Raw genomic sequence first — 11,626 nt, 5'->3', positions numbered from 1 at the left:
CTGCTAGTGCGCCAAGCATGTACATAGAAGTATCACCGGCGATTGCCTAGAGCAAACTGAGGGTTTTTAACTCCCATGCAAAGGTGTGTTAATCAGCGGCAGTAGGGAGGTCGTTGCTGGGTCTTAAAGGAAGAAGGATCAAGAAAGTGTCTGCAATGCCAAGCGCAGTGACCTTCTGTTATGATCTGCAACAAGTACTAAGGAAAGAAGGGGAAAGCTTTCCCTACAGTAAGACTAAGCTGAATCCCTATGCTGTAGCGGGCTGCCTGTTCCTAGCGAACGGACCCGCCTTAGTCCTAGGCTAGTCTCAATGAAGACCTATAGAATAAAGGGAAGGGGTCCCTAAAAGAACTAAGGACTGGAACAAAAAATGGGACACCTCCTGAACAGAGAAAGTTGTTGCAGAACACAAAAAGATAAACTGACAAAAAGGTACTATAGGTCCCAAAGGACCAAGCAAACTGACAGAGATAGGCACTGAAGCACCTGGCTAGCAAAGCAGTCAAACAACACTGAAGTCCAGCACAGCCAAAAAGGCGGAGCTGGAATATAAAGGCAGATAGTCACGTGACCGCAAAACACAAGATGGAAAAAACAAACAGGAGGGTTCTAACACCTTCTACAGCCAGATCCAGAGTGACTGACTAATACACCTGACACAACCGTGACACTAAGAGGGTGAGTAGCAGAGGAAGAGACTGATTGGCTGAGCAATTTGAAGAGCAAGGGAGGAGCTGGCTGGGCACAAGGATGTGTTTGTGGTTCTCCATTACAGACTGCTGAGAGTCTGACATTGGAGAGCAGGGGATAGAAGCACAGAGTGAGTGCTGACAGCCCAGCAGCTCAGCATGAGAAGGGAGAAGACAATCCTGGAGGTGAACCACATTTGCAGACCAGTCAGGTTACTGGGATATCTCCACCGCTGCCTGGCTTACCACAGAGGAGGATCCTGCCATCCAGTGTCCCAGGCCCCAAGCTGAATCCTTGTGTGAGCCCAGATATGCTACATCAAGGAGTGAGTAGCTACTGCTGGGACTTGTTTTTCTACTGTTGAGTTTATAACAGAACTACTTCCCAAGGGAGTATTGTTGAGATTTGTGGTTCCACGTTTATTAGAAGACCCGCAATGAAGGGTTTTTTGTTCTTATTGAGACATTAAGTGTACTATTAGTTTCTGCACTCGGCCAATATTTGCAGGAACTGGGCTCCAACTTTGAACTGTATTATTTGCACTGTTAAAGAAGTTGTCCACTACTTGGACAAGTTCCTGTTCCAATGTTCATACCCCTTGCTTGGCACCTATAAAATAATAAAGCTTATACTCCCCTTCAATGCTGGCACCGTTCCCGCGGTGTTGGCACTCGCTCTCCCCATGGCTTCCATGCTGTTGTTGTGACACGTGACCCCAGAACCAATCAGCGCTGGCATCACTGTCTCCACCTTCTGTTGAATTGATCAGGAAGATGAAGTCAGAGAGTAGCTGCAGCCCTGACTTTCTCTTCATGTTCAATTGTCTGAAGGTGAAGAGAGTAATGCCAGCGCTGACTGGGCACCGGGGTCAAGTGTCACAACAACAGCACTAGAGCCCGGGAGAGCGAGTGCAAACACTGTGGGAATGGCGCCAGCAAGGGAGGTGAGTATAGACTTTTTTATTTCATGGGGGCCAAACATTTTGATCAAGAAGGGGTTGTCCTAGTAGTGGACAACCCGTTTAAGTGTTGTTACTTAGAAGTTTGTTTGCTGTTACTTAAAGGGAAAGTGTCTTTTCAACTGTGGGCCAGCAACATAAGTATAACTGGGGAGTTTATGGTGTGATAGCTGTACGGGTTTCCCTCCCAAAGACTGACCCACACTATTGTAAGGTGCCCAGGACAGCATCCGAGGGTGAGCTACTGCTCCATAACACCCTGGCACTTTACAAATAAATTGTGTCCCAGTGCGTAAGTGCTGTGTACATTGCATTGTACTCACTTGCCGGCCAGAGGATTCCGCTGCATCCATGCCCTTTGGTCCAGGATCAGCCACACAAACATCAGGGGACACCTGGTTCATTTTAACAAGTTCAACTTTAGTGGAAAGTTCAAGCACATCAGTCTTTGACACACAGTATAGGGCACAGCACCCTCCGGTTCCTGTTCCATCAACACAGTACATTTCAATCATGTTCTTACATTCAGCTTGGACTATCCCTACTTTAACAATTCCTGTTAGCCAAAGGGATTCCCCTTCCTGCACTACAGTATTCCCGAGATCCGCCACGTTTCCCTCACGCGGTTCCCCATCTGGCTTCCTCTTTATGGAAGGGATTAAGGCACTCTCTTCAGTACCTAGCTTGGGCAGCAGGAAATTTAGTATGACCTCATATCACCAGAACAATATGTACTTCACGTTCTTCCAGCCCACTACACCTTGAACTTCACTTTGTCACTTAGCAAACAAACTCTCTTCACTAACTAAATCAGGAAGTGGTTCCCTTTTTCTGACCTTAACCCCTCCCACTGTGGGCTGGACCAATAATTAACTGTCTCTTTACTCTGTCTGCCCCAGCAGTCTGTTGCTGGGCAAACTTAACCTTTCACCTACTTAACTACAGTCACTATCTTCTAACAGTATACACCAAACATATTACACTCAGGTTACGTTCACACACTGCATATTTTTGCGCTCTTTTTTGTGCTCGCTTTTTCAAAATACGCAATGTGCCTTGTGTCTGCCGGCAAAGAGAATGGAAAATTCACTTTGCCGTTCAGACACTGTGTAATTTTACGCAGCGCGAAAGCGCAGCTGCGTAAAGAATTGACATGTCAATTCTTTACGCACCGCAGCCTGCGCTTTCTCCCATATTGTGCCCATTATAAGCAACGTAATTCCATCACTTTTTTACAGAGGTGCAGGAGAAATGAAGGATGTGACATCACACGGGGGCAGCCCTAGGGAAAACAGGAACCGGAAATCCCACTATTTTGGGATTCTTTGTTCCTGGTTCCCCACTGCTGCTCATGTGTGACGAGCATGGACACCTTCAACAGAATGTCCATCAATGTCGGTGTCCTCATCGAGGCGGTAAGTATATGTATGTGAAATGTATGTGTCTGTGTGCCGTGTGTGTACTGTATATGTCTATGTGTCGTGTGTGTGAGTGTGAGTGTCCCCCTAGCAGTGTATGTACAGACAACTTCTGGCTGCAGTACATACACTGCTTAAGTTAAAAGAAAAAAACTATGGATACTCACCTATCCGATGGATGGGAGAGGCGTCCGGTCCGATCCCGCGGCTTCCAGCATCTGCTGGTGAAGCGATCAGCTGACTGTCAGCTGACCGGCTTGTAAATCAACTGACCGGCTTGTAAATCAGCTGATCGGTCTAGTCAGTTGATCGGTATATCGGCCTGGATGTGACTTACCGGCCGATGCATCATAGGAGGAAAAGAGGGCGGAAGATTCCAAATACAGGAGGAGATCAATACAAAATAATGACGCCCAGCGGGGCGTGCAGTGAAGCAGCGAGGAGGGGACAATGGACTCTGGAGCCCCTTTCCAGTCTCCTGACAGAACGACCGCCAGTAAGTTAAAAGATGTAGTAGTAAGGTGCATGGGCAGATAGTAATAGGTGTGGGTGGAGAAATGGCATTTTTAATTCGCTCTGATGTGTGTGGATGGGTAATCTGTGAGTAATTTAAGTCCTTTTTTAAAAAAAAAAAATTTCCGGTTCCCTGGTGTGGATAAATCCGTAACATAATTGTTAATGTTTTTCTTTTTTAGGTTCAACATTTTCCAGCTCTGTGGGATAAGGGGTCCAGGGACTTCTCCAACAAGATGGTCAAGGCTACGTCCTGGAATAAAGTAATTCTGAGCCTCTACCCCCATTTTGAATCCTATTCAAAGGAGTTGCGGTCTGATATCGGTAAATCGTTTTTGGTTTGGAGGTGTTTATTTTAATTTGTTGTCTGTATACACAAGAATTGTATGCTAATGTATTTGATTTTTCCCATTCTAGAAACATCGGTGAAGAAACGGTGGAGGTCTGTGAAGGACCGATTCATGCGGGCCAAACAGGAAGCACCAAGTGGCTCTGCAGCCCATGGGAATAATGTGAAATTTGACCATGAGCTACAATTCTTGATGGGAAGTCTGCATTTCCGTCCGTAAGTATCAATAAAGTTTTTAATTTCTAATTTTAAGCGTTATCATTATTACAAAAGACTAACATAATTGTTTTGATGTTTCCCTTTACAGAACCATTGGGAATGTACGGCCACTCCCAACGATGCCATCCTCTTCCTCTCCTGCTGCAGTGACTGCAACACCAACCGTGCCTGCGGTTAGCCCCAGTGATGTGCTGAGCACTACGCCCCCAATGCCAGAATGCTACTCAACCTCGGTGACAATGACAACAGAGTGTCAATCACCGACTACTGATAGCACCCTCTCAAGTCCGGCCCCCAAAAACATGCCTGACTCTGAGGACCGTAGTGTTGCTAGACCTGTTCTGGTTGATTCGTCTAGCCCCTTGTCACCACCACCCAGAAAACAGGCTAAAACAAGAAAAAATGTGGCAGCGCAGGAGGAGGAAAAGGTGCCTCTGGCACGGGCTATGGCCTTGATCCAACAACAGCCAGAGGATGATGAGTATAGCACCTTAGGGAGCTCGCTAGCCGGACGTGTAAGGAATTTAACCCCTGACAATAGAGAGTCCTGCATGTCATTTTTATCGATGGTGGTGACATACTATGCAGAACACCCTAACCCTCCTTGACAAAAGTTGTGTCCTCGTTAGAGGACTTGTGGCAGCCTGAGCCAGCAAGTTGTACTGCACCTACAGCAGCATTGAGATCTATGACATCTGTACCCAATGCTACTGCAGGTTCAAATGGTGCCAGAGTAGCAGCACAGTCTAGAGATCACTTTCCAGACTGGACATACTACTCCTACACACAAAGCCTTTTACATGACAATTAGGCAAGTCTTGCTTTTAAAGACAGTTTGTATGGTGTTACAATGCCATGATGTCCAAGTCCACTCCTCAGTTGCCGCCAAGAGGGCATGTTTCTGGCTTTGATTAGTGTTGCCCAAGTGCTGAATGAATCACCGTCAGTGGTGACGAGTAAAGGGCCTTGGGCAATACTAATGAAAGCTGGAAGCATACCCTCTTGGCGGCCATTGATGAGTGGAGTTGGACATCCATGTGGGTTTAAAATGTTCGCACCACTTTTTGGTGCTTTGCACTTTATGTTAACATGTTAAAGTTTACAAGAAAAAAATCAAACCAATTTATGTAGATGAAACGTTTTTTATAACATTTTTGAAAACCAGAAGAAATACTTTTGCAAGTAAAAACAGTTCCAGAAATATAAAAAAATTGATCTACAATGTTGTTTGCTTGTTTTCTTTGTCCACCGGGGCAAAATGTCACCAACATATTCACCACTGCCGGGACATGAAGATTAAACAACTGAGGTGAATGCTTGCCAAACATGCACAGGAGGACACAGAGGCACAGGGGGAGACAGAGACGAGAGACACCGCACAGACACCGAATAGTCACATCCATGGTAATAGTCACATCCATGCTACATGCCAGTCTGCGGCGAAGCACTTCAGCTACTATAATGAGCCCCAGCCGATGTCTGTTCCGCCTGCTGAGGCGTCTTTGACTCAAGGCCATTGCAGCTGCCAGATTAGCCATGCTGTATACTCCAGTGTATAATCTCTTCTCAGTAGAGAAGACAGGAAATTACATCAATGACACTTTTTTTTTTCTTTTTCAACAAACTTTGTCTGTCTTTGTAGTGTACACTGCAGAAAAAAACGCAGCAAAAAACGCAGTGTGTGAATGGAGGTGTTTTTTTTACCTGCGAAAAAAAACGCAGGTAAAAACTGCAGGAAAATACCCGCGCGTAAAAAAAAGCAGCAAATACGCAGTGTGTGAACGTAGCCTTACAATGCCAATCACTGTCTAATCTGCCATATGTCCCAAACACTAAGCTATATCCTATACTTTCCCTATACCTGAGCTGAGTGTACCAGAGTTACCTTAGGTGTTACCTTTGCAGTATCCACACAGCAGCATCAGTACCTATCACACTTTGACACATCCCAAAATTTCAAATCTACCATGTGTCACGTTATGTGATAACAACTGTGGAATGCTTCTAGAGATGAAAGAATCTTTTGAAGTTTGAATTTTCAGACTTTGGCGAATTTTTCCAAAATCCACACGGATTTCAATACTGGAAAGCTTGTAATTGCTCTGGAAGAGGAGAGAGAACCCAGCTGACTGTAAGGGCTTAGATTTTATGGGAGAGAGAGAGCACACTGCTCATTATAAGAGTTTACACTCCACAGAAGATAAAAACGTACCCAGTGACTCTCGAGATGGAAAATTATTCTGCCATACAAACTGTGCTCCATTGAGAATGGCTGATCTATGATGTCCCAGGAGTCTGACTGGTAACCATATCTCACACTTTGCACTGACGAGGGGCAGTACCCCAAAACACAGTGTCTGCAAATTGAGATTTTGGTTTTACCTATTATCCTAAGTCATGTGACAAGGTTCCGTAAAGGGCCGATATTGACTTTTAGGATTGTTCTTCCTATAGATGGCACTAGAGTTCTAGTTCTCATCCTCTCTGTAGAGACAATTTGCATTTTTCCTAGAGGAGCATTGCGGCTTAAAATTCTCCTCACCTTGACATGCTTAACATGTCCCTCACGGCAAGGAGAAACGTTACCCCTTGGATACCGGTCAGACGCCTCTCACCCAGCCAAACCATATCTTACACTTTGCACTGACAAGGGGCAGTACCCCGAAACAGTGTCTGCAAATTGTGATTTTGATTCTGGATATTATCCTAAGTCAAGTGACAAGGCTCGTTAAAGGGTCGATGTTGACTTTTAGGATTGCTACTTCCTATAAGTGGCACTAGAGTTCTAGTTATCTTTCTCTCTGAAGAGAGAATTTGCATATTTCCCAGAGGAGCATTGTGGCTTAAATGTCTCCTCACCTTGACATGCTTAACATCACCGCTTGGATATATGCCCTTATAACACAGTCATATCACACAAAATAGTTAAAGGGAACCTGTCACCAGAAAAAGCACTATTAACCTGCAGATATGGGGTTAATCTTCACGTTAATAGCGTTATTAAACTGCCAAGTGCCTGCACTTAGCAGAATGATGCGGGGAGAAAATTAACTTTATTTCCTCCAGCAGCGTTCCGGCTTCAGTCACGGGGGTGGTCCTGGCACTGGCAATGCAAAGCCAGTGTCAGTCAGTGTCGGGGGTGCGGTTACTGAAGTGACAGAACCTGTGCCGGCGCCACCCCTGGTGACTGATACCGGATCACTGCCGAGGGAAATAAAGTTCTCCCTGCGGCACTAACTGCGGGCGCCAGGCAGGTTAATAACGCTATTAACCAGCAGATTAACCGAATATCTGCAGGATAGTAGCATTGTTTGTCGTGACAAATTCCCTTTAACAAATATCATTTCCCATATGTCTACTTTACATACGCATTATTTTTTAAACTCCCTTTTATTTGGTTTGAATGGTAGAACAGTTAAACGTTTACCAGCAATGTCTTTGATAGGTCTAGATGACAGAAAAAAAAACACAAATTGATAACATTTTAAAAACTGCACCCCTTGAAGTATTCAAAAGTGTATTCAGGAAGTTTCTTAACCCTTTAGGTGCTTCACAGAAATTAATGCAAAGTGGAATGAAAAAATGAAAAATTACATTTTTTCAACTACATTATTGCTTTAGCCTCAAATGTTTCACATTCAAAAAGTGTAATGAAAGAAAATGCAAGGAAAAATTTGTTAAGCAATTTCTAATGAAAGCAACGATACACAATATGTTGATGGAATCCACTGTTTGGGCACACGGCATGCACAGAAGAAAAGGAGTGCTATTCAACTTTTGGAAAAATAATTACAGCTTAAATAGATTGTGGACTATGCCACATGCCATGTCCACTTGTAGCGCCCACCAAGTTGCCGAAATAGAAGAATCCTCACCCCACAAGTGACCTTATTTTGGAAACTGCACCACTCAAGAAATTCATCTAGGTGTGTAATGACCTTTTTCAACCAACAGATGCTATACAAAAATTTATAACATTGGGACATGAAAAATTACGTGCTTTCCACAAAAATGTCTCTTCAGCCCCAACTTTCTCATTGCGTTTTGCTAATACTGATAGCACTAATGTATTGCAATACTTGTGTTTTGAATTGCATTAGAACAGTGGTCAGAGAAATAAAAGTTGACGTCCCATAGAGAGACTAAGCAAAAAGAAAAAAGTAAAGAAAAAATTGTAAAGTTATAAAGAAAACACAATTTGAAGAATGAAAAAATGCAAAAAAATAACAATAAATGTGCATATTTATGTAAAAACAATAATAGTACACATATTTGGTATTAAAATGAATCAATCTCATCATTTTTACTTCACGATTAAATGCTAAAAAATGGAAACCTAAATTGCTGGTTTTGTTCATTCTGCCTCCCAAAAATCAGAATAGAAAGCAATCAAAAACTATTATGTAGCCAAAAATGATACCCATAAAAACATCAACTTATCCCGCAAAAAAACAAGCCATAGCATGATTCTGTCGGCAGAAAAATGTAAAAATGATAGCGCTCAAAACATGGTGTTACAAAAAACTTTTTATAAAAAAAAAGAATTTTTAGTGTGTGATAGTAGCAAAATCTAAAGAACCAATGTAAATCTGGTATTGCTGTAATTGTTTTGACCCAAAAAGTAGAGCCGTCTTATCACTTATACCACATGGTGAACGGCGTAAAAATAAATAAATAAAACTAATTATTCAACTACATTTGAATTGTTCATTGTGTCCTAAAGATCACAATAAGGCTTGGTTGACATTTATACTAAGCTCTACGCGGAGCACTTACATCTAGGTTTTCATCTTTGAATACATGTTTCAGACAAAAATCTTTGAAATACATCTTTCAAACAAAACACACAATGAAAGATTCATTATTATGAGAACTATGGAGTTACTCTGGACTATGTCTGGACTATCATCTGGCGATGTCCATCATTTTAGGCATGTACCAAAGCATGTTCGATCACAGTTTTGTGCACCACTGAAAAGACGGACACCACCGGACAGAGGCCAGACATAGGCCAGAGTAACTCTGCTTGTGTCATTATACTGAATGGATCCATTGAGGGTTCTGTTTGAATCAAGTATTTCAGAGATTTAGACGGAAACCCCTATGTACATGCTCAGCGTAGAGCGCAGGATAAACGTGAGCTGAATTTTAAAAGTGATCCAAAATGTTTTGTACCCCAAAATGATACCAATAAAAGCTATAACTCAACCCACAAAACAACAATCCCCCACTCAGGTCCATCGTCTGTAAATGGAAATATAAGGATTTCCACGTTACTGGTAGCACAAAGGCTATGGAAAAGCAAAATGGCCCTTGCCCCCCAAAAGAAATCCAGTGAAACCTACACTCCGAAATCCAAATGCCCCTTATCTTCTGAGCTCCACAGTATGCATAAATGACATTTAGCATTCACATGTTTGGCATTACTCTAGTGAGGAGAGCCCACTTAACCTATGGAGCGCGTAAAAACTGGTCACTTTCGACCTAGTGACAGCTCTTCTTTGAGTCAGGCATAAATCAAACACTGGAAAATATTGTTGCTGTTCTATGCCAGTTGTAGTGCATAAAAATGATTAAAAGGACTTTCCAGTTTCATAAAAAAAACACTATCCCTGGCTGGTTTGTTTTAAAAAATATTCTCACGCTTTACTCACCCTCCCGGGGTCCAGCACTAAGTCTATGCAACTGCTTCTGGCGTCTCTCTTTGTCTGCAGCTCTGACATCACGTCGCATCAACTCATGTGTAGCTCAGAGTTCACTGATCAGCTGCAGCGCTGCTGACATGATTTCATTGCTGCAGACAATAATAAACACCGGGAACACAGTTGGACTTGGGACAGTGAGTAAAGCAGAGTTTATTTGTTTGTGTTTTTAACAAACTGCAGCTTGGAGAGCGAGGTTTTCCCAAAACCAGAAAACCCCTTTATGTAATGGTTTAAAGCAGGATATAATCACAATAGTTTTGTCTGTTCCCAGATTGTACGGATATTACAGAATCCACAATGTGGCAGTATCATTTCTTCCAAGTCAGTTTTTGAGTATTTTATTCTCATTTTGTTTTTAGTTTCACATAAACAAGAACTTATTCCCCTAGATCAGAGGACTCACAGACACACACAGTCACTGAGTCTGCCACTGGCGGTGCGGGGCTGCACGCTCCTGCTTCTTTTGGCAGTGCTTGAAGCTTTCTCTTCCGTGGAGTGGAAATCGGGATAGTTACGGGGGCAGATGTTGAAGCTCAAGATTGGTCATAGAGAAGAATAGACATGACAGGCAAGAAGTACAAGAAGGCAGTCGGAACTCAAGGATTGATGCATTATAAAGATCCTTCTCTTTTTTAAGTGGTGACAGCCAGGTCCAATTTGTACTGAGCATATAAGCCTTTATAAAAAATGCATAGTAGAAACCATGGAAATAAAATAAAATAAAGGACAGTGTTTTATTTTTGCTGGACACTATGGACAACAGAGAAAAACAACTATTTATTTGAATACTTTGTAAATTTCAAGATGGTGTGCACCCAGCTGCTGCTATCTATAACACTGACAGAAGGGTAAGGGAGCAGATACAACCACGAGCTCTGACGGATTTGCAATATGTTTTCAAAAGCACTGAGCTATAAAAAGGGCTCATTCAGATGAGCGTATTATACAGACATGTGCTGTCTACGTGGGGATTAAACAGCACAATGACCAATGTAATTCTGCTGGGCTGCACAGATGACAGTTCTTTCAAACAGATTGTCTACATGAAAAAAATTGCAACATGCACTATTTTCTTCCCTATCACAGATGAGACTCCAGGATAAAAGTTTATGGATTGGTTAAAAAAAAATCTGATCCCATACAGACTATACTATTGCATCTGATTTTTACGAATACATTACCATTAATAACATGGGAAACTGGACTTTATCATGTACATATTACAAGGCTGATGTATAGATATGAATGTCACATGAATGTAAAATATAGACACATAGATGAATTGTCTATTTTTGATACACTAATCTGACCCTTAAAGACAATCTGCAGCAGATACAAATTTATAAACACTATTTAGAAAGTAACTTAACTTTGCATTTTTGTAAGCAAATGAAGAGCGAAAAAAAATTGGTGTCGCAGTGTTTACAGCCTTTAAACAACCATGTGAAAAATCATCTGATTTTCATACAGAAAATTCTGATAATATTCATCTGTATTGTCATCCATGTGAAAGTATTTTGTGACCGTGTGACATCCGTGTGGCATCTGTTTTTATAGATCAACATTTTAAAATACACACAATCCAATACAATTTCTTATATAATGGCAATGTATCTGTAAAAATCTGATGCTATATGGAAGAACAATACTAGGAAATTTGCGATGTAAAAACTGTATTTTACTCTAAAAGCGCAGTGTAAAACAGCTTATAGGTACTATTTATTATTCAATAATTATCCCCATCACCAACCAAATTCCACCTAATATCCGTCAG

At 42.1% G+C, this 11,626-nt stretch overlaps 1 long non-coding RNA gene across 1 annotated transcript; it reads left to right on the top strand.

Annotated features, from left to right (window-relative positions):
• Positions 1-3,767: 3,767 nt before the first annotated feature.
• On the top strand, positions 3,768-4,736 carry LOC141160830 (uncharacterized). The gene is made up of 3 exons (XR_012250534.1): positions 3,768-3,903; positions 3,997-4,144; positions 4,236-4,736. It is a non-coding gene; the product is annotated as an uncharacterized lncRNA (long non-coding RNA).
• Positions 4,737-11,626: the final 6,890 nt, after the last annotated feature.

The sequence above is a fragment of the Phyllobates terribilis genome, unplaced genomic scaffold, assembly GCF_046119375.1.
Source record: "Phyllobates terribilis strain yellow unplaced genomic scaffold, ASM4611937v1 Scaffold_9__5_contigs__length_417890890, whole genome shotgun sequence".
NCBI lineage: Eukaryota > Metazoa > Chordata > Amphibia > Anura > Dendrobatidae > Phyllobates > Phyllobates terribilis.
This window is presented reverse-complemented; position numbering and strand designations above follow the sequence as displayed.